At 44.0% G+C, this 26,512-nt stretch overlaps 1 protein-coding gene across 4 annotated transcripts in view; it reads left to right on the top strand.

The window, feature by feature from the left end:
• The window catches only part of LOC119660900 (bromodomain-containing protein DDB_G0280777-like), a 531,029-nt gene that overhangs the window by 96,244 nt on the left and 408,273 nt on the right, over positions 1-26,512 (top strand). For all 4 annotated transcript variants that reach the window (XM_038069839.1, XM_038069841.1, XM_038069840.1 and 1 more), the window contains one exon: positions 21,774-21,820. The gene's annotated coding sequence lies outside the window, so the exon portion shown is untranslated. The remainder of the gene's footprint in view (positions 1-21,773; positions 21,821-26,512) is intronic.

The raw sequence follows: 26,512 nt of genomic DNA on the forward strand, positions 1-26,512 counted from the left end.
ATTTTGCCAAGAGAGCTGCCACTGGTCTAGAGTGTGTTGCCGTTCTTCACGAGCAACCACCTCCCTTGCGCTTGTATATGGCCTGACACTCCCTAGCAAGAAGGGCAACGGGGACAACTCCCGCGATCACCATCACGGCCGGTTCAGAGACTGTGCGGTACGCAGACGCCACCCGTAAAGCTCCCCGTCTTTGTACTTGCGCGAGGCGTCTACGATATACCTCCTTGTTAAGAGCGCCAGCCCATACCTCTGCACCGTAGAGCAGGGCAGACTGCGTTGAGCTCATCAGGAGACGTCGCCTACTAGACATAGGACCCCCAATGTTTGCCATAAGCCTACTTAACGCCGAAACTCCAGCCGCAGCCTTGTTCGTTGCTGCTTGGATTTGCTCAGAAAAGCTCATTTTTGAATCAAGAGTCAACCCGAGGTACTTTACCGGTGATTTTGACTCGGTTATCGACTCGCCGAACGATATGGGACACAGGGTCGGAATTCTCTTCTTAGTCAGGATGACTACTTGGGTTTTTTCCAGTGCAAGGTTGAAACCATGAGTAGTCATCCATCCGCTTACCCGTCGAGTCTGTTTTGCGCCTGTTCGATAGTGCGTCCAGCAACAAGCGCTGCGACATCATCTGCGTAGCCGACCAGGCGCGACTCTTCTGGCATGTCGAGTTTAAGCAGACTGTCATAGGTGGCGTTCCAGAGATCCGGCCCTAGGATGGATCCCTGTGCTACCCCCGACGTGACCTCCATCCACCTTTGACCCTGTAGTGTTTCATAGAGCAGGGAGCGGTTCCTCAGATAGTCCCTGAAAATCCGTAAGAGATAGTTCGGCACGTTGAAGGTATTGTCTAGTGTGCCTAGAATGGCTTTCCATCCTACGGAATTGAAGGCGTTTCTGACGTCAAGCGTTACGAGGAGCACCACCCGTCGAGTTCGGCGGCTATATGCCTCTGCTCGTCGAACGACGTCTCTCCCCTTGAGGGTTGTACATGTGGATCGACAGTAGCTTTTAATGGCTCGCCGATGAGAAAATGGCCCGGTCTTGATGCGGCTAAATCGTTTGGGTCACTTGATAGTGTTGTAAGCGGTCTTGAATTGAGAATTGCTTCTACCTCGATGCTCAATGTGCATAGTTCTTCGTAGGTTAATGATGCTGAGACAATCTTTTGTTGCAGCAGATGCTTCGCCGACTTGACGGCAGCCTCCCATAAACCACCAAAGTGTGGTGCTCTGGGAGGGATAAAATGAAATGTAATTTGCCTTGCACTGGTCATTAAGTCATCCATATAAAAATCTCTTCTGAGGACTTCGCAACCCAATGGATATTTTGTAGCGTTTTCAAATGCGAGCTTCTGAAGGCACCTTGTCGCTAAATATAGTGCAGAAGAAGTTCCATAGGTTACCGTACAAAGCTCGTAGCATCTTAACGGTAGGCTTGAATCTTCTCTCCACCAAATTAGATGGAAGCGCCTTTCTCCTTCTTGTAATCGAATCTGGCGGTACATTATCTGTATGTCTGCCTTGAATGCAAACTTCGGCAGTCGAAATCGCAATAAAATTGTGAAAAGTTCGTCTTGTACGGTTGGTCCCACATGCAATACGTCGTTCAAGGAGGCGTTCGTAGAGGTCTTTGCTGATGCGTCGAATATGACCCTTAATTTTGTGCTGGTACTATCTGGTTTAAGTACGCAGTGATGCAGTAAGAAATAATGCAGGTGAGGTATCTGATCCGGGTTGACTTCCTTCATGTGACCAAGGTCGAGATACTCCTTCATGAATATGGTGTATTGCTTTCTCAAGTCCCCATTCTTTGCAAGCTTGCGTTCTAGTGCATAGAATCTGCTCTTGGCGATGTCCGCTGAAAATCCAAGTTTTTCAGCACTGTCTGAGAATGGCAAGCTTACCGTGAACTGGTTATTGCTTAAGATGGTGTTCTGATTGAACATTTCTTCGCGGGCGTCTGTGCCGCGGAGGCCTCTGGTAGCTGCTCGATCTGCCAAAATCACTCAATACTGCGCTCTAGAGGTTCGTGCATCGTGCAGATGCCGTATGTAGCAACAGATGCATCTCCTTCCTTCAGCTTTCCTGTAACTATCCATCCAAGTAACGTGTTCTGCAGCAGCAGCAAGGTCTTCCCCAGTTTGATTTGTCCAACGCATAAAGGCTCATGGTAGTATTCTGCTCCTATTAGCATATCGACTCGTCTCGATTCATTGAACCTTGGGTCCGATAGCAAAATGTTTTTAGGAACATTCCATGAAGAGACGTCAAACGTTCGCGAAGGCTGCGGCGCCACGATCTGAGGCAGAACAATTGCTTCAACTCTCGTTGAATACCTGGTCACTCCTGGTTGAACCTCAATGCTCACTCTTCGATGCGTCTCCAGCTTCTAGCTTTAAGCGTAAAATAAGCCATTCACTTGCTCCTCCCTCTGAGGACAATATGTAATATGGAATTTGCTTTCTGTGTATTGTCCTCATTAAATAAATAAATAAACACAAAATATCAGTGACTACCACTCGATGCGCTACTCGCTTCGATCCTTCCAAACATCCGCTTCCGATTATATGGGTTGACAACCCCTATCTCAACTAAGCTTCTTTTAAGGCCTACCAGCATTGTCAAACTTCATTTTGATTCCCACTTCGTTGAGATTATCAACCGTGGTTCCAAAATGTCTTGTTTTATCCTAGGTTGCTCTTCCGACTTCATCTCAATCCCGGAGAAACACAGTGAAAAGCATCGTCGTCTTTATATTGCATTTCTGGATCTAGGGAAGGCGTTTGACCGTGTGCCCCAGGAACTCATCTGGTATGCCCTGCGGTAATACCTAGTAATAGAAGAACTCGTGCGCTTGCTTAAATTGCTCTACCATAATCTGAAAAGTATAGTTCAAACCGCTGCGTGCCTCTGTCGAATGCGCTCTCCCAGCATTCCTCTTTGGTCCTTATTATGGACACTGTCACACCGGACATCCAACGTCCAGCGTCTCTATGTACTGCTTTATGTGGGTGATGTTTTACTAACATTTCATAGCAAGGAGAGGGGTCTTCTTTTGTCGAAGCAGATCGTTTTGACACGAATGTGTCAATGCGACACGTTTCCTTACAGCTCGTTTAGACGCTGCACCTTTCGACACCGCACATTTCGACGCTTGCGTGTTTCAACGCTGTACATTTCGACGCTAGAACATCTTTAAACCTCGACGGAAGGATTTTCCTTTTCCTCTCGCCGTCGTTCGGGTTGCTTAGGCGTGCTCCTTACAGTTGCAAAGATAATAGCTAAAATAATCCTGGAACGGATCAAAGAACATCTCAAAAACTGGTTTCCGCTCCGGAGCTTCCCGCATTGACCACACCATCATCCCACGGATTATTTTGGAACAGTCCGCACTAATCGAATGACACAAACTTCACTAGCGGCCATGACAGCAAATCGCTTGTCAGTTTAATGGTTACAAGAAAAAAAACCTTTTGCATTCATTCTTTCATGCGAAGGAAGGCGGGCCACCTAAAGCACTCTGCCAGCGGCATTTGCAGCACACTCCGAGCTGTTATGCCACCAATGCAATGTACTAAACTCTTGCAGATTTCTCTAGGTTCGGCTGCTGTTCGGACAGCTCTCCACGCGGGGGATCCTCTCCCTAAATGAACGACCAAATCTTGAACCGGGATTGTCTCGCAATATGCAACAGGATTTAAAACTATGTGTACGCAACAACAACAAAGGTTAATGATCGATTTTTCGAAATGTTTTCATGATTTTTTGGGAAGCTAAAAGGGATAGAAATGGAAACTAAAAATGACCATTTTTGAATTATGTATTACGTTAGTGAATGTTTGGATGGCATATAGGGAACTTGAAGGAAGGTAATGGAGTTATTGAAGGGAGTTAAGTAGGCGAGACGGAAATATGCTGCCTACACTTAAATGAATTTCTCACCCGGTGGACGGTATCTCCGAGCTGAAATTCATGAGTTCGGAATCACAAATTGTAACCTTCCCCCTGTCTCTCTCTCTCTCTCTTCCTAGGGGATTGCGCCTCTGAACTTTTGGCCTGAGAATAGGAAATTTATCTTGAGGACAGACTTTAAAGGTCGCATCATGTAAGGCGTTCAGTCGTTGTAAGAGAGCGTAGATACTCCCATAGGTGACCATGATCTGCCGTGATTGGTAGGATTTCCCTATCGAGTATAACTGATAGCTGTCAGCTTGTCGTTCCGGCCTCTTTGATAAGGAGCGCTATAGGCGCGTATAACGGCCAACAGGGAGCGATTCATTCGATCACATGCATTTGGTTTCGGGTAATGCAAAGTGATCTAGATATTTTGGAAGCCTTACTGGTCCAGAAAATTGTTGGACGCTGTACGCCCCATTATCAGACATTGTCGACTCTGGGATTCCAAACACATGAAAGATTCTCTTCTTCAAGTGTTCCGTGGGAACGTTAGCGGTAAACCGGTAAATCTTGCACGTTTTACAATTACGGATGTAGTCCGCGACCTATGAAACCATTTTAAGCGAATAGAACCACAGTTTAGAGAGACAATTTTGACTTAGAGTCTGGAATTTTACTAAGTAACTTCTTATGCGTGCCCAAGGATTATCATGGGCGCCAGTGGTATTTCGGAATCCGAAGTTTCCAAGCCTGTGAATTTTGCAGTTGAAGCCTCGTACGCTAAGCCATCTTATACCTGCAGATCAGGGAGTTTGCTGGAATTGTCCTTAATGCGCTCGACAAAAGGCAAATTTTTCGCAGGCCAAAAATGTGGCGAATCGAAATTCTTGTTTGCGGGGTTTTCGTTTGTCTTCAAAGCATCCATCGCCACCAGTGAACACATGCGATATAGAAAATCTGGCACAAAATGTTGTGGGTCTTTTTTTTATGTAACTATGAACGAGAATCCTTGAAGCTTCAGTGCCCAGTCTGGGTAGTCTATGTAGTCTATCGTGAAGGTCTGATTGGTTGATCAGTCATTTGAGCGAAGCTTGGTACGTTACCTTTCGGAAGCTGTATCTTCTATATATGCTGCTAGTCATTCTTGTTCAGTGAAAGGGTAGTTTCGCTGAGTCTGTGTAAGCTTCTTCGATATATACGCTATCGGAACTTCATCTGCCTTCTCTGTCTATCAAATCAACACCGCTCCTTTGTCGTATTGACTTGCGTTACAATGGATAGTGAAAGGTTTAAAAAAGTCGGGACGGTGCAAGGGCGCGGACCATTTTCATTTTCAGAGTGTCGAAGGCCGAGATGACTTCCTCAGAAAAGCAAGATACTTATACTTCTTCTGAAGCATATCTGTCACCGGTGTAGTCAGCAACCCATAATGTGGAAAATATCGCTGATACCACCCACACCCTTCAAAGCATCGGTGTTTGATGGTTTTTGGACGCGGAAAATTGTTGGTGGCACGATGATGTCTCCTTAGTATCGAACTCTCTTGATAAGAAATTTGGTCTCCCGCGCCTCATAAAGAGAGCCACTGCCGTTAAGAGCAACTAGTGCTGTGTAATCCAAGTATATGAAAACTTGATGACGCCCCCTGGAGTGCCCATCATTTGTTGCTTAGTTTCTGATGCATTGCAGACCCCAAATCGCATGGTAACAAACTGATTCAGGGATCGTCGTGAAACTCGGAAGGTGGTCTTATTCTTGGGCATCTCATCAAGCGCGAGTCTTTCAGATCTAAGCTTGTAATAAATCTAGCCTTCAGGAGACGGCTTGACTGACCTAAGGTCGGTGCGTATTCTCTCCCATTTGTATCGGTCGTCGTTAATGATTTTCTGAGCGAAATCCAAAGCCAAAAAAAACTTACGGTGGCTCTGGTATGAGTTCATCCTGAAACACGTTCGCCTAAGACTGTAACATCCGCATAAGAAAGGATATAAAGACTGGGCCGACTTGTGAGAACATCAGAGTAACTGAGACGACAGTTGCGCATTATTCGTCTCCATGCCCCACATTGGGCGCCAAATTGGCAATGGTCAGAGAACTTCTCTGAGCAACATTTCGGTGGAGCCTCAGTATCTGCGGGCGAACTTTCACGGTCAATTTTGCCACGTTTTTAGGGTTCTGAGATAGTTCTCTCCTCTTGATCATCTCCGGCCAGCGTGGTCTTCTGACCATCTCCAATTCCCGGTAACTCATGACACATTCTATATATTATTACAATTAATACTAAAGACCGACGTATGGTACCAAAAAAAAAGAAAAATAAAGCACGCAAAAGAGGACACAAAATATAAAAACTGACCAGCAACAGAAGCTGCAAAGCACTGAAAAGAAATACCATCAAATGGAACAGATACTGCATTCCACCCCATCAAATCATATGCAAATGTATGTCTTAAAACAAAAAAAAAACCAAGTGGAAATACGAATCATGCATAGATATATAACACATCAAATCGATGCGTCCGCCTATTTCTTTCAGAAATTGAGTAATTAAAACAATCGTCACCAGACTTAAGCCTTGTGGGAAACCATAAAATGCCAATACATTTAAACGAGTATGCATGCAGTCGATGGTGCCTGTGACAATGGTGTGTTGTTTGGTTTTGTTACTATTTTTTGTTTTGTTTTTATAATTTTCTTGTTGTTGTATTTGTATTTTTGGTATTTATACCTGTTCTTTTCTCTGTATAGTTAGTAGTCCCCATTAGTTTTTTCCCGTGATTATTGCTCTTCTTTTTCTTTCTTTTGATTTATATTTTCATTTATTCCATTTTTTTTTTGTATTTTTTCTTCTATCTCGTTTTTGTTTTGTTCTATTTGATTGGGTCCAATCATAAGTTGTTAGCCGGATGGATATGTATCATTTGAATTAATTTTTTTTTAACTAAAGCCTTTCGGCTTACATTGCTAGGGTTTCCTAAAGATAAACGAACCAAATGAAGTCATGTATGCTTAAGATACTTTATCAATGCTAAAAAGTTAGAATTAGAATAATTTATATAACTAAAACAAGCAAATTTCAGGCATAGACTGATATACATGTTATTTATTTATTAAATAATACTTTGAATGCCCTTAAGGTATTTGGATTAAATTAACAAATTTCTGAATTCATTTTTAATTAGCAGTATAATAAATAATGTAATATAAATTATTATATATAATTATAATTGTTATTATATATAATATAATTGTGTTAAGACACAATTATATTATATATAATAACAATTATAATTATATATAATAATTTATATTACATTATTTATCATACTGCTAATTATTTTATTATTCTATTTACTATTCTAATAGTGAAATTTTGTATTTATTAAAATCTGGTTGATTGAGTACTAATTAAGTTATGCCTATATAAAATTTTAGTATAAGTGCCAAAATGTTATATAGACATAACTTAATTAGTACTCAATCAACCAGATTTTAATGAATACAAAATTTAACTATTATTAACTAAATCGAGCGTTTTCAGCGCTTTATGTAAGTTCTGCGCGACTAATCCCGTCGCTGAAATTACTACTGGGACTACTTCGATCTTTTGTAGTCTCCAGGTCTGCTTCATATCGTCTGCCAAGGGGCTGTAGTTCCGGATTTTTTCGTGCTGCTTTTTTCAGTGTCCAACGGTACGGTTACATCGATTATAAAGCACACTCGTTCTTCCCTCAGAAGCTGGACCAGATCGGGTCTGTTATGATTAACACTGTGGTCGGTGGCAATAGTGTGATCCCACAGTAGTTTGACTCGATCATTTTCCAAGATTCTCTGCGAAGTATACTCATAGTAAGGATGGTAGGTTGCCACCAAGTTATACTTCAACGCAAGGTTTTGATGGAGAATCTTGCAGACGGAGTTATGACGATTGTTGTGCTCAACATCCTGCACGCAGATGTCTCCTCTTCACAGTTGCATAACCTACAACTGGAGTTGGTGATTGAGGAGTCATGAAGAATGTACCGTTTATAATTTTTTGTTGGGAGCGAAGCATCCTGAATTGAAGTTAGGAATGCTTCGATCTCATAGAAAAGTGCACCATTTGTCAACCCCATTTGTTGGAGGCTTTGATGTCAATGCCTGACAACAACAAATTTTTGATATGACCTCCGTGAATGGGTTTCTCTTTCCACATGTCGATCTTCTGTTGGACTGAAGTAACTTTCGACATGGGATCCCATTCTCTGCTTCTCAAGTTCAAAGGAGATAATTTCTTATCTGCCATGACGGTAGCCTGATGTATTTGGCTAGAGGATTGTTTCTCATAGAGAGACTCACGAAGAGAATGCACTTGATTGTAGTGCAACGTTTTTGAATCAAGTACTCCCCTTCCTCCCTGATGACGTGGGATAGTGATCCTCAATTTTTCGGCAGCTGCATGTTGTTGTTTGCAAGAACTACCCTTACTCGTCTATTGACAGATTCTAAATCGATATTACTCCACTGTATCACACCGAAAGTGTATAGAAGGACGGGAATGGCGAAGATATTGATTGCCATGATCTTATTTTTCCCGTACAGCTCAGTTTTAAGGACAAGATCCAGACGCCGTTCAAATTCCCCCAGCAACTTGGACTTGATTATTGCCACAGCAGGTGTTGTTGCTTGCAATATGCCGAGGTATTTGTAGACGTCGTCTTGGGAAATGCCACGCCTGATTGGTATCTCTCCTGATGTTTGCGAAGATACCGATAGCTTCGTGCTCCAATTCTTCATTACTGTTCTCAGAAGAAGAATGACATTCGGGTTGATTTTATACAAGCGTAACACTTGTAGTAACCACGAATGTGATATGGAGTCAAAGGCTGATTTATAATCGATGTAAGCTGTCGAGATGTTTCGTTTTTGGTGGACAGCCTGCTTTGTAGCTACCGTATCGATTATAAGCTGTTCTTTGCAACCTCGGGAGCCTTTTGCGCATCCTTTTTGCTCCTCAGCTATCAATTCATGAACATCAAGATGTTTTGAGATGTTCGCGCACAGAACTGAAGTGAAGACCTTGACAGACCTTGAGACATTTTGAATGGCAAGAGACACCCTGTTCCTTGGGGATGAGGAAAGTTATCCCCTTGGTGAAAAATGCTGGAACTAAATCAGGATCGGCAATCATCTGATTAAATTGATTTGCCAATATCCCGTGAGTGCTCTTCAACCGCTTCAGCCAGAAGTTGTGAATCTTGTCAACTCCTGGCGCCTTCCAGTTACCTGCCTTGTCAAGGGCTGCTTCAACGTCGACTTCAGTTACGTCAGGCATGGTCATTTCGGAGAGGGCCTCGCATGAACGCATAAGGTGTGGGAGCCACGCTGCTTCTAAATTGCAACGGCTGGATTTGCTCCAAACACTTCTCCAGAAGTCTTCTGCCTGATCCAGATCGGGGTTACTTTCCCTATCTGAGTTGGTGAGATTTTTGTAGAATCCCCGTTGGTTCTGGAAGAACAAGGTGTTGTCTGTCCTTCGCTGAAAGCTTTTCTGATACCTACGGATGCGATTGGAGCATACCGCAAGTTTCTGCTTCAGCACCTCGAGGATTTCTTCGATTGGAATATCATTGGACAGATGGTAGTTTCCAATGATGTTCGCAACGCATCTATGCACTCTTGGTGATGGATTTCCAAGGAGTGCTTGCGTGACACGACCAATCTACTTTCTCAACTTTTCGACTCTTTTGTTGAGTCGAAACACCCAGAACGGTAAAGTCCTTCTGCGCATACCTCTGTTATTCGCTCTAAGATGTTGATTATGGAGACGAATAACCGTGGCAGCTGCAACGTAGATCAGGCTGTGAACCTCTGTAGCAGTAATCTCGCTAGCCAAACGATCAGCCAAAATTCTGTCAACGGCAGCAATGATGTTAGTAGTTGCCAAAGTAAACTTCAGTTTTGGGATCTTTGGCCTAGCGTCTGGGAGAATCTCAGCATACTTTGTGAATGCGACCTGGAATGCGGTCAAAGCCTCATTATAAATTGGATCGACATCCCCAGTTACTAAGCTTCTCCTGACTACTGGATTCATGGAGTGCCTTACAGGTGGAGTACTTGTGTCACTCCTTTGACTAGTCCGGTAATTTGATGACTCCAGCCCGAGCTCAAGTGAAACCTCTTGGAAGATTTGTTGCCTAGTTGGTAAGGCAACTCGGTTGTTATTCACTATCACCCGGTACTGGTTGACAACGTTCTGTTCCGGAACATGACTTAGCTCCGGAAATCGGGTTATGAACGCGTCATGGAGTCGATGTCTGTACCCTGATGGATTCCGTTCCAAATCCGTGACACGGTAATAGGCGCGGACGATAAATTCGTTAAGTTGGTTCGTCCAAACCATACGACGCCTAGGTCTCCCGTCCCTGGTGGTTGATGGCATAACCGCCAAAACATCCAAGGGCGAAGAGCCGCTCTGGTATTGTTGAACGACCCTTAACCGTGATGGGTACTGTCTTCGTGTCCCTGGGGTCCCATTAAAAGAATTTGAAATATTTTCTCCAATTCTGTTCCCACGAGTGTTGGGGAGGCATTCAACCCTGCAACAGAGCCCCAATGTTGCAATGTCCCATGGTTACCTCCAAAGGTAGGGAAGGTATTTGAAGGGGAGCCGCTGAAATACAGAGTAACGTCATTGCAGTTCATCCGATAGGCGCGTCGATCCCTTCACCCCGGATTACCGATTAAAAAAATTATCCAAAAATGCTTCTTTTCTTCTACAACCTTTAACTTTTTCATTTATATCTATTTCCACATATCTTTCTTGTTAAATCTAATTCCTAACCCGTTTCTTTTTCTATATCTAATCTCTTAATCCATTCGGTTAAATTTAGATAAAAAAAAATATATAAATTTCGTCTGAAGAATTGTATTTGGAATTAATAAATTTATGCGCATTTGAAAACGACTATAATACAAATTATGCAAATGTTCCGCTTAAAATTGGAGGAGATGAACTATTTGGACCGGAAAGTTCTGAATTCAATCATGCATACAAAATTAAGCAGACTATCTTGATAATTGACAGCTAAAGATTGGAAAAGCTTTAAAGACTGTAGACAATAATTACCAGTCAAAACAGTAGCAATAAAATAGGCTTCCTTTTCGATAGTTTATATCTTAGCCACAGTAATGATAATTCGCTGGCTAAGATTGGTCAATGGGAAATGATTTAAAGGCCGACTTTAACCTAATACGCTAGATATTAGTTTGAGAACTTCCAGATTTCACGGCAACCAAGCCTACTACTCAATCAAATAAAGACGAGCCAGTCCCTGTATTGAATGGGGCAAAGGCTCTTAATTGTGACAATCAACCCCTTGGCTATTTTCTTGATGATATAATTAAAAAGCTCAAATTTCCTTAGGCCTTCCTTGCCTTAGGTTCGTTTCACACATATAGGCTCGTTGATTCTATTCAGTTCGGTAAGTTTTCGGTTCAGTTTCGGTCGCTGCCGACAAGTGTAAAATGGTGTTTCGGTTTTAATTCGGTGTCTACTCGGTACCTAATTGAAACCGTATAGCCCTGAATGCTTCCACGAGCACTCGGTTTTATACGGTTTTAATTAGGCGCCGAAATGAAACCTAAACATCGTTTCACAATTGTCGGCAGCCTCTGAAACTTACCCTAAAATAAACTGGAATGAGTGAATGAATGGAACCGTCTTACGACTTGAAATTCTCCGGACTTCACCTGGACCAGGCCTAGGGGCGTAAGATCGAAAGAAGTCTCGGAACCGATTCAAAACCAGTGACCCTCGCTATAATTGAGTAAATTTTAAATGAATCTCATTTGGGATCCCTCAAAACAGTTATAAGTATTCTTGACAATGAATACTGAGAAGGACAAGGTAAATTCGGAATTGACGTTACAACAACCGGATTCGATCCAGCACTACTTTTCAAAAAGGATTCAGTCGAATGATATATATATGCGTAAAACGAGCCCAAAAACTTGAAACTCTCTCGACCCCACTCGGGCCAGGCCTAAGATGTAAGGTCAGAAGAAATGCCGGAACCAATTCAAATCAGTGACCCTCACTACTATAGAGTAAATATTAAATCAACCTCATTGGGGATCCCCTGAAAACAATAATGAGTATCCTTGAGAATCGTGTACAATAGACCAACACGGTCTGAGTCCTCAGCGGCTATAACTTCTTTCCCACCACAAACGCATCCTTGACAATGTCGGGTCCAGATGTGCACTCGCTGGGAATATGCCAATATTTCACTTATCATTCATATACCTTCTGAGCTAGAACAGTAGGGCTACCTATGTACAATAATTATAGGACAAACGGTTTCGTCCAGGGCAGAGGCAACTCTTCAGACGCTGCCTCATCTCTGCTCTGGGAGCAGCGTGACCGTGAGTAGCATCAGATGGAAAACGCTCCTTTATATTTTCAGGGATCCGCGGACCAAAGAGACGTGGGAGTAAGTTGCTCTCCATTTGGTCCGGTCCAACAACAAGTGGTTGTGGACTCAGGATCCCTCACTTATTCTAAACAATTTATTTAGCTTTAGCCAGCTCAGGCTCAAACTATTGGTTTCGATTGGATATACTTCGCACCCTTGGCGTGTTCTCCTGAAAATATAAAGGAGCGTTTTCCATCTGATGCCACTCACGGTCACCCTGCTCCCAGGGCAGAGGTGAGGCAGCGTCTGAAGAGTTACCTCTGCCCTGGACGAAACCGTTTGTCCTATAATTTTTGTAATGCTTGGGTGCCATGCCCCAAACGAGGGATCCGCGGACCAAAGAGACGTGGGAGTAAGTTGCTCTCCATTTGGTCCGGTCCAACAACAAGTGGTTGTGGACTTAGGATCCCTCACTTATCCTAAACAATCTATGTACAATAGTTCTCTGGTGCACGGTTTGATTGGCGTGAGATCCAGTCTACTATCAATTTTGCATCGTGAATTTTGTACAGCTTGATTTTTTGGCGGTCATATCTTCCTAGATACGTCATAATCCTTCCTCGTTAGGACGTAATCACTCCTAAGTATAACACAGCTATCCCTAATTGCAGTTGTGGTTACTTCTAGTCAAGGCAGAGCCTACTTATAGTTAAGACGTAGCCTCTCCCAGAAGTGATACCGTAGTTACTTCTACTTAGGACATAGCCGTCTACCATAAGATATAGCCAGGTCCTAGTTAATCACTCCTAGATATGATACAAACACTTCCAAATATAAGGTAGCCGCCCCTAGATTGGGCATAGTGACTCCTAGATAATAAATTAGTCAACTTTCATTCACTCTAGCCAGAAGCTTGCTAAGCCAGACATTTTCAAAAAGATTTCACATGACTGCCAGTATTTATGGTTTTGCTAGAAGTAAAAAACTTCCTTGATCATCTTCCTGGGTTAGACAGGCCTCATATCGTCTGATGAAGCTAGATAAGACTACTCCACTGAGACATGTACACGTAAAGTACAAGGAGCAACCACACCAGGCACGCACGTTTTACCAACCAGTCAGCAGGATGAAGCCTTATACACCTCGGTGCTCATCCTGCCGAAGCAAAGAGCGAAATCTTATTTCCGACAGAATGGGCATACTGGAGGGATGGTTTGAGCAATTATAGAGGTATCACGTTGCTGAGTACCATCTATAAGATATTTTCCTCTATCTTGCTAGTTTGGATAGCCCCATATACCCAGAACATCATTGGCCCATACCAAAAATGCTTCACTCCAGGTAAATCAGGAACAGATCAGATTTTCTAACCGCGGTAAACCATGGAAAAACGGCTGGAATATGGCCATCAGTTGCACCATCTTTCCATCTGTACTGTACTGTACTTGGCCATGAGGGAATTCGGTACCCCGACGAAATTGATAAGACTGACTAGACTGACCCTGAACAAAGTACAAGGCCAGATGAAAGCAGCAGAATCACTCTCGAGACCACTCAACATCAACAACGGTCTAAGAAAAATGGATGCCTAGTTATACGTCCTCTTTAACCTGGCCCTGGAGAAAGTGATTCGTGGTGCAGAAGTCAATACAAGACACACGATCCTCTTCAAGTCCAGCCAACTACTGGGTCTATGCTGACGATATTGACATTATGGGAAGAACACCCCGATAATGTGAGGGTACGCTTCTTCTGACATCCCATGAAGCTGTGTGTGCTCATCCTTCGTGCACAATTCATCATCATCAACGGCGCAACAACCGGTATCCGGTCTAGGCCTGCCTTAATAAGAGACTCCAGACATCCCGGTTTTGCGCCGAGGTCCACCAATTTGATATCCCTAAAAGCTGTCTGGCGTCCTGGCCTACGCCATCGCTCCATCTTAGGCAGGTTCTGCCTCGTCTTCTTTTTCTACCATAGATATTGCCCTTATTGACTTTCCGGGCTGAATCACCCTCATCCATATGGATTAAGTGGCCCGCCTACCGTAATCTATTGAGCCGGATTTTATCCACAACCGGACGGTCATGATATCCCTCATAGATTTCGTCATTGTGTAGGCTACGGAATCGTCCATCCTCATGTAGGGGGCCAAAAATTCTTCGGAGGATTCTTCTCTCAAACGCGGCCAAAAGTTCGCAATTTTTCTTACTAAGAACCCAAGTTTCCGAGGAATACATGAGGACAGGCTTTGACCCTATGATGAGACGTTTCGAGCGGAACAGTTTTTTTAAGCTGAAATAGGGTCTGTTGGCTGACAACAACCGTGCGCGGATTTCCTCATTGTAACGTGCGCAATTAGTGGTCGTAAAATGCCAAAACAATTTAAGGTTCTATTCCACGTCGGCTCATTGTGATCGGTTTTGTCATTTTGTTTTTCTAATTGGGTGATCTGGATGCAATCGCGAGGCTTTCAAATCCCCATCTAGCGTATCAAGTCATACCGGTTTTTCGGCTGGCCCTCTGGTCGCTTACCATCGACCTCGATGTTCAAACCAATCTTGGCGAGTGATTTCTCGGAAAATAAGGCGAGCATACCACCAAGAACACCTCTCTCGCAATTTTTCCACGAGTGATGGAAGCTCATGCGGATCGCGAATATCCTCATTTCGGATGCGATCAAGGCGTGTCACGCCACTAGCCCAACGTAACATCCTTCGTCTCCGTTTCCGCAAAGCGCCATTCATTGTCTTTTATAGTCGGCAAACATTCAGAACCATAAGTGGCGACAGCGCGAAGGACACTGCGGTTAGTTTTGGATTTGAGACGATCGTTGATACTTGGATCAGTATTACCATTAACCATTCCTTGACTCTGAGACTGAGAGGAACCAAACCAAAATAGAACCCCGTTTTAGTTTTTTCATAACCGCTACTGTCTTTGGGGATCAAAAATTTGCTTAGAGAAACCGACAATTTTGACAATATTAGATTGATTTTGTAAAATTAGGCGATTAGGCCGTATAATTTCCATCTTGAGCCCGGATTTTATCTCAAAATCCATATACGCATGTATTTCGTTTGATTACAACTTGAAAATTAATTATGATGTATATTTCGAGATGGTTCCCGCTCAAAAAAAAAAAAAGGCCCCGACAAAAAAAGAACCAGAACAATAACTGACAAAGAACCGAATGAACAGAAGAACATTAACCAGCAAAAGATGAAACAATTGAGGCACACATGATCACATGTAGCACTTTCCCGATTGAATTGGGAGTTAAAGCAGATTTTGTATCTCATTACGTTGTGTTTTTTTGCGGTATATGTATGCTCATGTGGTATGTCGAACAAGTGTATATAGAGGAGAAGCTTGTTTTACCGGTTAATATTCAGATTTCCTCATCAAGGAAACTGTATTCAGGGGGATTTGTGATGCTTTGGTACGAAAAGATACAAGGAGCGTCGCAAGGTTGAAATTATGGAGACCCCCAAGAAATTTCATCTTCTTCTTTTTCTTCAGCCTTTGTCCCGTTCACAAGCGGGGTCGGCTCGTCGTGATCGGTGCAACCCCATAGCGATCGCGGATATCCTCATTTCGGATGTGATCTAAACGTGTGACGCCACTAGTCCAACGTAGCATCTTCGTCTTCATTACCGCAAGACGCCGTTCATTGTCTTTTATAGTCGGCCAACACTCAGAACCATAGAGAGCGACTGGGCGGATGACATTGCGATAAATTTTAGATTTGAGACGTTCGTTGATACGTCGATCACAAAGGACACCAGCCACTTCATCCAGGTTGCGTTAATGCGTGAAGCAATTTCAAAACGCAGTTCTCCATTGGCTGATAGCGTTGACCCGAGGTATTTAAATCCCTTTCCCGGCCCCTCGCAATAGGCTAGGACACAAGGTGCAATGTTACACCGAATAAAGTGGTTGAATCGGTTCTATCCTATCAATGAAAACAATAGATTAATATTGAAAGTGAAAAAAGATACTATCCCAGAATGATTCGGTGACCTAGATTTCCATCATCTCCTATGGTAAATCCAGTTCACCAGATTCACTTTAGAAATCGAGACAATGTACTCTTTCCGTTGAGAATGAGAATAAGATAATATGATCTGTTATTGTGCGGTGGATGATAAAGCACCAGAAAAGATCACAGCACCCAACGTTCCACAAGAAACTCTAAACGAATCATATGTGAAAAGGTCAGTGTTCTTGAACTATCTGTACAGATATCTTTTCTCATCTCTTTCCTTGGGATCTCTTGTTGATGTCTTTTCTTCCCTTACTTCTGTCCTTCCTCTCAACTGGACCATATTTGAATGGATTTTACTGACTATGTGTATCTAAAGCCAGTCCTACGGGTCCTTCTTCCAATATCTGACACACGATAACTCTTCCGCTTTGTTCATATCATTCATTACACTTTGCTGACATATACGTGCCACACGCTCATCCAAGAGTGAACTGAGCCGAAATGATGGTGATCTTGATATTTTAGAATCCATGGACAACAAACAAGAAAGACAACCTGATCCGAGGACGATAGTTATCTACATGGGATGATTAAAAATTGGTCATATGTTAAGCAGTTTTGAAAGATAGTTTCGAGATACATGGATAATCTTGAGAAGACAATGTGAATTTGTTATATTAGTTACATAAACCCTTCCCTTTGACGGCGTTAATTGTATGGTTTTAAATAGATATTAGTATCTTTGTCGGTTAAATCAGCTATATTCCTGTCTATGGTGAAAAACTGTTTGTTTTTTTAATTATATTTAAATTTTAATGAGTTTTATTATTTATTTTTCATTTTTATTTATATTTTTTTACTTTCCTTTTATACATTAAATTATGAATTTAATTTAATTTAAAGTTAATAGAAATATCTAAGGGAATCAGTAACTTATTTAGTATGAACATGTTTGTGGTATATTCTAACATTATTTTCATGTCACAATTTCGGCAGATGCTGTGCAAGCCCTTCCCACCTGTACGAAAAATTGCTTGACAGATTGTTGGAACTCCTTACTGCCGAATTCCCGTCCCTCTCTTTCATCCTTTGCGGAGATTTTAACCTCTCCATGCTCAATTGGCCTAGTTGTCCTAGCCTTCCTATCGCTTTCAGCAAACCTCTTCCACTCTTCCCTTCTACTCTCTTCCTTTATGAACACCTGTTCTGCCCTGAATTTCAACGCCCTCCAAAAACTTCTTCAACTGCACTTTCAACCTCCTTCTTTCCAAGTTCCTCGCCCATGCCCCTATGTCAAAATTGACGCCCACCATCATCATCATCATCATCAACGGCGCAACAACCGGTATCCGGTCTAGGCCTGCCTTAATAAGGAACTCCAGACATCCCGGTTTTGCGCTGAGGTCCACCAATTCGATATCCCTAAAAGCTGTCTGGCGTCCTGACCTACGCCATCGCTCCATCTTAGGCAGGGTCTGCCTCGTCTTCTTTTTCTACCATCGATATTGCCCTTATAGACTTTCCGGGTGGGATCATCCTCATCCATACGGATTAAGTGACCCGCCCACCGTAACCTATTGAGCCGGATTTTATCCACCACCGGACGGTCATGGTATCGCTCATAGATTTCGTCATTGTGTAGGCTACGGAATCGTCCATCCACATGTAGGGGGCCAAAAATTCTTCGGAGGATTCTTCTCTCGAACGCGGCCAAGAGTTCGCAATTTTTCCTGCTAAGAACCCAAGTTTCCGAGGAATACATGAGGACTGGCAAGATCATAGTCTTGTATAGTAAGAGCTTTGACCCTATGGTGAGACGTTTCGAGCGGAACAGTCTTTGTACTTCAACGCTCACCATCCCCCGCTTGAATTTGATGCAAAGCTCCCCCGCTCAAACGCCAAAACTGCCCAAAATTCTGTTAAATTCAACTTGCGGAAAGCCAATTTGACGGTATAAACTTAGTCCTAGCTTCAATCAACTGGGATCATATATTATCAACCTTTACGCGTAATCAAGCTCTTGGCACCTTTTATAATGTCCTGTCCGGTCTCCTCTCCTGTTACGTCCCTAATTCTCCTATTTTAGTTTCGCTTCTACACTTGGTTCACCATGAATATCCTTAATAACATCCGCCTGAAACGTGCTTTGCCGATGAAATTTCGAACTTGAAAGAATGACACCGACCTTGCTCATTTCAAGGACATGCACTCCGTGAAGTCGATGATTAAAATAGCACATAAGCGATACTTGCTGAGCGTTGATGCCGCACTTGCCCGCGGTGACTTGCGCTATTTCGCAACCCCACCCAATTTTTCACTTCTTTCATTGACAACTCCCCACAACAATCTTGTGACCTTCTTTGTTCTTACTTCTCTATCATGTTTGCTCCCTCAACTACTGCCCCCTCTACGCCTCTTGTTTATCCAGGCTGCTCCGAATCTCTCGCCTTTCCTCTCCCCACCCCTTTTTTAGTTGAGTCTCTCATTGGTAATCTTGACACCAATTTCGGGCCTGGTCCCAATAGGTTTCCTAACCTCTTCCTTCTTAATTCTAAAAAAAAACTCATTTCCCTACCTCTGTATATTACCTTGAACGAAAGTTTAGAAGAATGCTAATTTCGCCATCTTTAGAAGAGACCCTTATCATCCCTATCCTCAAGAGTAGTGATCGGTCATTAGCTGTGAACTACCGTCGCATCTCTCTTCTTTCGTCTAGCTCCAAAATCCTCGTGAGATACGTCTACGGCTGCTTGGCCGTGCATTTCGGTCACTTGAAAGAACAGCATGGTTTCGTGAAGCACCGCTTCAAACCTTCTGATCTTCACCAACTTCGTTGCTAAATGCCTTAATTCACCACAGGAAGTACACCTTTTTTATACTGATTTCGTTTTGATACCGCTGACCACAATGTTTCCCTTTCCAAACTCTCTCCACTCGGCTTCCTCTCTTAGTCATCTCCTCGATTTCCTTTTGTCTTTTATATAGTTCCTGCAAAGTTTCTTTTCGTGAACACTCATCCTGTTCCTTCTCTCCCCGGCCTGGTGTTCCCCAAGGTCCCATTCTTGGCACCCTCCTATTCCTGGTTTTCATCAATGATCTCCCCTCCACCCTTATCTGTCCATGTTTACTGTACACTGATGACCTTAAATGATTTGCCTCTGTTGCATCTCCGCTGGATTGGACTCCCTTGCAGTCCAACCTAGACTCTTTGGTCAGTTGGTGCTCGGTTAACAAGCTGGCTTTGAATATCAGCAAATGTCACTATATGTGCAATTCACCTAAACCCTCCCCAACATCCTACTCTCTTGGCGGACAACCCCTTTCACTGCTGATTTCCATTAAACACTCTGTAATTTTCGATGAAAAATTTCGTTTCATAACGTCTGGTTTCATCCTACGTTCCTCTTCCGACTTTGCGTCAATTCAACCTTCCTTCTTCTTTTTCTTCAGCCTTTGTCCCGTTCACAAGCGGGGTCGGCTCGTCGTGATCGGCTTCGCCATTTGGCTCTATCGAATGCCTGATCTGGGTGCAATCTCGAGGCTTTCAAATCCCCATCCAGCGTATCAAGCCACCGTTGCTTAGGTCGGCCTTTTGGTCGGTTACCATCGGCTTCGATGTTCAGACCAATCTTTGCAAGTGAATTCTCGTTTGCACGAATTGCGTGACCATACCATCGAAGACGCCTCTCTCGCAACTTTTCCACGATCGGTGCAACCCCATAACGATCGCGGATATCCTTATTTCAGATGTGATCTAAACGTGTGACGCCACTAGTTCAACGTAGCATCTTCGTCTCCATTACCGCAAGACGCCGTTCATTGTTTTTTATGGTCGGTCAACATTCAGAACCATAAAGAGCGACTGGACGGACGACATTCCTTAACACTTTTCAACTCCTTCGTCAGAACATTCTTGGATAGTGCTGTATAGTCTGGTCCCCCTTCCGCAATCGTGATTGTCCGTGGGGCAACATAAATTCAGCCGGACCCTCTTTTCCAAAAAGAACCTTCCCCGGGTGGACTATCCATCAGTGTCCCTTCCCTGCAGCAACGCCGCATCTTCCTTGATATGTGTACCCTTTTCAAACTCTGTGACTGCTTGATGGACTGCTCATCACGTAGCGCGGATATTTTTGAAGTACTCTTCGCGGAGCTTGACATTTACTTTCACTCCCCGATCCCGAGGCTATTCCGGTCCTACAGTGTCCTGTGGCTTGGGTCTTTTGGCTCAGTTTCCTTAGCTTTAAGCGCATGTTAATCCATTCACTTGCTCCTCCCTCTGAGGACAATATTTAACTGCGGATGAATAATCAACTGAATCCAACCAGTCCAGCGGGATCTGGTGCTGACCAACGTGAACGTCTTCTGAGGTGCGTGTGTTCGGAGCAGACGTTGAGTTAGAAGTGTTTAGCGATGCAGTGACTTCTTCAAAAGCTTTCGATGTTATGGGAATGTTGGGTGTCGTCTAAAGTTCTCTTGATCGGGTGCTACTCCGAACACTGAAATTCTCGTCACGTCTGGTGTCTCTGGTATAGCGATTCTAATGTCGCTGCTATCGAAGGAATCATACCATTTACGAACAAAAAGAGAGCATCCTCTAAGTCATCAATTTTCGTTTTCGGGACCTTTTTTACGATGACTGGCAGCCTGTTTGGATGTTTTTTTTCAATTCGCCACACACTTTTCGAAAGGGTGCTTAGATGATGCTTAGATAATGAATGCTGACAGGTTGCAACTTTCCCTTTTTTTCAAATTGTTGCTGACACACTCGCCACTACTCTTCCCGCCCAAAGTCAAAATTTCTACTCTAGCCAGTAACCATAAAATAGGGGTCCAATGCCATGCAATGCAACCAATGAAGACTCAACGAATCCCCCTGGAAGATGCCTCTCTATATATGGGTAGGCTCTGAGGTACTGGCGCCCTCAGATAAATGACTGATAAGGTGGCATACCACCCTTCCATAACTGCCACTCCACTTCATCCGCTGCCTACGTCAACCTGTTGAAGTGGTCACAACAGATTGTGGCCAAACAGGTACAGTAAGCGGAGCTGCAATGCTGCTGGTCATCGTGGTGCCTCAACGTCAAACCGCCCCACGATTAGCGGTTTTGACGCGGTGCTGTTCATTACGGCAACCCGACACAGTCACCAAGTCAGATGACTCCCGTGGTTATCCGTACTGGACCTTAAATTCCTTTCTCCTATAATTTTAGGACTTGCATTTTATCCCTAGCTGCTAGCTGTGGTGATAGCTTCCTCAGTGAGTAATCTGCAGGACTGCAAAGTTCCTGCACTTTTTTCAAATACCACCTGAGACGTTGCGGTGTCATACAGCCCTTCAGATTGAAGCCATCTATCCCTCCTTCTTTTACACCCGGTCTTCGGATCGGCTGGGGCGGAGTTATTATTTTATTATTATATGACGATCATATCATTAGTATATTTATGTATATATATATGTTATATAATACCATTTTCTATTTCAGGTTTAAACGTCTGATAAAGGGCATACTAAAGGCGGATTTTTAATAAGGTAATGTAATAATCTAAATAATATTATATTTGTGATAACTGTCATGCTTCGCACTATTAAAATCTTGACTTCAGCTCCAAGCACTCAGACCTTTGTTAGGCCCATTGTACTATCCCCGGAGATCGCCTATTGATCGGTCTCTTGCTGTCCACATGTTTACGCGAATACAAGGACATTCTCCAGAGACAGAGAATGCGCAGACTCTTCGTTGAAAAAAACCTCACTAACGTATCTTCGTTTGAGGTCTGAGAGGGTCACTAAAAGCCCTACTAGGGTCATTAAAAGCCCTACTAGGGCTGCATAAATTCTTGCCATTTTCCCCTTCAGAGTGGACTTGACAGGAGATGGCCGAATGCCAAAAGCTGATTCTGGTCCCACTATTGTGAATTCAGAACCCTGGTAAACCTGTCTGTTAGATTCCTCATTACCAGCGATGTTTGAGTACTCTGCACCCACATCAGGAATGTTTCGTTCAGTCGGCCAATTTTCAGCAGTACCTGATGACAACTCCACACCATCTGGCTCGATATTTTGTTGCTGTTTAGTCCTGATAATGCTGCTCGACTGTCGGAACAGATTCGAATGGGGTGACCCTTCCATTTTTACCGCAAATATTCTTCTGCTACCAATAAAATGGCATATATCTCCACCTGGAATATGGTCGTCATTTTTCCGAGAGTTCGAGTCAATTTCGCAATCGGATTTCCCGGGAACACCCCTGCGCCTTATCCGTTTTCCATGACCATCCTGTCAATGAAGATTATTAAGTTTGTAATCCTTAAAGCCTCGTGGCTATTTAAAAACCATTCTACAATCTGGAAACCATATGATCGGTGGATATCGGAGCCACCTGATGTTTGCCAAGAAATTTCCAGATGAACGCATGACCGTATAATTGGCCGCCCTTCCACGCCCCTTAATCTGTTTTGGTGAAAGTCCCCAGGTCTTACCTAGCGCTGTTCTGCCATTGTTCTTGGATATGATGCTTCCACATTAACTTGAAGTCGAGATGGACTCCAAAATATTTGACTGTTATTAGCTTGATTTCCTCCCCCGCCAAGGTGGGTAGCGTGTAGCTATACCACTTGATGTTTCTTGTAAAGATAACTTGTCTAGTCTTCCTACGATCACCATGAGTCCATTGTGGAGGCACCAACTGTGGATTACATTCAGGCGGTCACATACTGTACCCGCAAACTTGCCGATAATTATTACGGCTAGATTGTCTGCAAATGCTTGTGCAAAGACCTTTGTGTCCTTCGGGAACCACAGCAAAGTGCCCATTACCAGGAAGCATAACAGAGGAGAGAGAACCTCTCCCTGTGGGCAACTCTTAAGACACCTTACCTCAATAGACTTCTATCCGATAAATATGTGGATCTTTCTCCACTCTAGCATGTGAAGGATCCAACTGATTAACAGCGGATCGATTCTATGGTTCCTTGCTGCGAGTGAGGCATAATTGAGGGCGCCTTTCGATGTCCATTAATGCGCCTAAGGGTATTCTTTATAGGATATTGCCTTCTCAATTTTTGCCGTTAGCTCATGGAGTTGTGTCTGCGTGTGTTTACCTTACTAGTCGGCATGTTGCCTACAGTAAAGTAGCCATTGAGGGATATATGTAACCCTTATGAACCGAACTACTAGTCTTCCCAGCTCTTTTAGCAGAAAGGAAGTGAGGCTGATCGGTCGCAAGCTTTTTGCGTCTGTGTAGGGAATAAATATTACCTTCACATCACACCAGGTGGTTGGAATATAAGCATGTGCTAGATAAGCACGGTACATAATCCGAATGTGCAGACCCAGGGCATCCATTCCCTCTATTACAAAAGCAGGAATAATGCCATCCAGACCTGTAGACTATGGAAGAAGTTAAATGCCAATTTCACTCGTTTCAATGAAACTACCTTACATGCCAGTCCAGGCAGAGTCCAATCTTCCGGTTGAGGGTTGTATGGGTCTGGAGCTTTTGGATGCTACCTTCAAGCAAATGGTTCGCCGTTTCCTCATCGGCTTCTGTGTACCTCCCGCTCTGTAAACGTGGATAATCTAACGGATTGCTACGTTCTTTGACAGGGATCCGCTTTAACTTTGAGGTTGTTTCACGAGAGTTGGTCCTTTCGCAAAAGTGTCTCCATTATGATCGTTCTTTCGCCAATCTTATGCTCTTTTTTAGAGCTTTTTGAGCCTCTCTTTGTATCGAATCCAGCAAGCGGCTAAATCAGACTTTAGAGCCCGGTCGGTGTTCTCTGTTTCACCAAATAGGAGTTCCACCATGGTGTTTTACGCTTCTTTGGCATCATGAGTGGAGATGTCTCTTCGAAAGCTTCTGTGATGGGAGGGCGTGATATCGTTTGATACTCTCTACTCTGACAAGAGCCACAATGTCAGGTGATGCCACCGTGGTGTCGATGACCTCTTGCCAAACGACGTCGAAAGAAAGCGGGTTCATTGGCCAGATTGAGGATCTGCTATTCGGTTCGTACCAGATACTTCAGTAGTCTCAATACTCTCGCCTTGAGGTTGGAATTTTGCCAGCCTTTCCATGTCTTTACTTTTGACATTTTGGTTAGCTCTGATGAATGTTCCACTGGGAACTTCGTCCACGTCATAAAGCAAATAAGCAAAGCACCATAGAATCTGCTTATCTCCCTGTTGGTTTTTTTATGGTCAATTTGATCGTTGTGGTGTCGCTATCACATTCGACGACTGATTAGTGCAGCCGCTGCTTTACAATGTTTCAAATTTATCTGAAAGATATGACACCTCATCTACTGTTCAGATGAAGATGCCATGGATTGAACTTACCTTCGATGGTTTTAGAAGGCGACATGCCGTAATGTGACGGTCCCAAGCCCGTAGTGGAGCCGGTTTCCCATTTGTTTCCGAACCCTGATAATATCCATTTCAGCAACGTCAATAGTGAGGAAAGTTCCCGGCCTATCAGCTCTGTCTCCTGCTTTGCTGCCTAGTAGCATCTAGGTGGAGGTGTTGAGGTATTCTGGACTTCAAGTTGTTCCAGCATCTCAGCACCATTACGCTCCTCTTCTGGAAGCCAGACATAGCATCGGAAACTCTCTTCAAGGTCAATCGCGCTCTTAGGCACTCATCCTTCTCCTATTTGCAGCTTTCCTCCTTCTTTGTTCCTTCAGCAACTCCGCCTGCATTTGGATGATTGCGGAGCCAACCGCAAGCCACTTCTCCTCGGACTCCAGCATCTCAGTAACCAAGCTCTCCGGGGTCCCGCTTCTGCCCAGCACCTGGTTTAAGCTCCTTCTCTCCATCGCAAATCGTGGGCAGTGAAACATCACATGCTCTGGATCCTCCGGTATGCCATCGCATCTGGGACAGTTCGGAAAATCATCCAACCCAAAGCGGTGCAGATACTGCCTGTAGCAACCACCATGTCCCGTGAGGAACTGGGTAATGTGGTAGTTGGTCTCCCCATGTTTTCGCTCAAGCCACACCCTAATGTTGGGAATGAGCCTGTGCGTCCACCGACCTCTCGCAGACTCGTCCCATCTGCGTTGCCATAGCTCAAGCGACGCTGACCTTGCCGCATTTCTACGCTGTGCATGCCCCTCCATATGTCTTGCATTGTACAGGACACTCATTTCTTTGGCCAGAATGTCAACCGGGATCATGCCTGCCACCACCAATACTGCCTCATCTGATGTGGTTCTAAAAGCACTGCAAACCCTCAAAGCCATCCGCCGGTAAACCGAGTTCACCTGCTTCCGTCTCTGAGAGTTTGCAAGCGCCTCTGCCAACACAGGCGACGAGTAGAGCAGGATGGAGCGCACCACTCCGGCTAGCACCAACCTCCGGCAATGTTTCGGTCCACCAATATTTGGCAACATTTTTGTGCCGTGGTGGCACTGGCATACTATAGGTGTTCCCTAAAACTCAATTTGGTGTCAATTATTACCCGCAGATATTTGATAGCCGGTTTTTACAGTGTTATTTTTCCTGCGTTTCGTTATTAAGACCGCTTCCGTTTTCCCGTCCACCAAGGTCAGCCCGGCCTTTTCTAGCCAGGACTTTACCGCTCTCACTGCTTCTGTTGCGTAAACCTCCACATCTTCTGGGTGTTTTGCTGCAACAACCACAGTTAGGTCATCAGCAAAGCCGACAATCGTAGTCCCCTCTGGGACGGGAAGAGCAAGCACCCCATTATACATGATATTCCACAACAGAGGACCCCGATCCCTGTGGTACCCCGGCTGTGATAATGTACTCTTTGGGGTCCTCATCCGACCCGTACCAGAGAGTCCTCTCTGAGAGGTAGTTTTCCACCAAATTCGCTAAATATCCGGGGACACCTATGTCAGCCAACGCCCGTTTAATTCTACTCCAGTTGGCCGAGTTGAATGCGTTTTTGACATCCAACGCCACCAAGGCACAGCAGCCGCCAGAAATCAGTGCACCTTTTGTCAGGTTTACCACCATGCCAACTGCGTCCACCGTACAGTGGGCGCGTCGGAAACCAAACTGGCGTTCCGACAAACCATTGCTGGCTTCGACGATGGGCAGGAGTCTGTTGTAGATGACTCCCTCCATCATCTTCCTCATTGTATCCAACAGGCGAATAGGACGATTCGACGCTGGGTTTCCAGGTGGCTTGCCAGACTTCGGAAGCAACACCAACTTTTGCTTTTTCCACTGGGCAGGGAATATTCCTTCTTTTAGGCA

Source organism: Hermetia illucens, chromosome 7, assembly GCF_905115235.1.
Source record: "Hermetia illucens chromosome 7, iHerIll2.2.curated.20191125, whole genome shotgun sequence".
Taxonomy (NCBI): domain Eukaryota; kingdom Metazoa; phylum Arthropoda; class Insecta; order Diptera; family Stratiomyidae; genus Hermetia; species Hermetia illucens.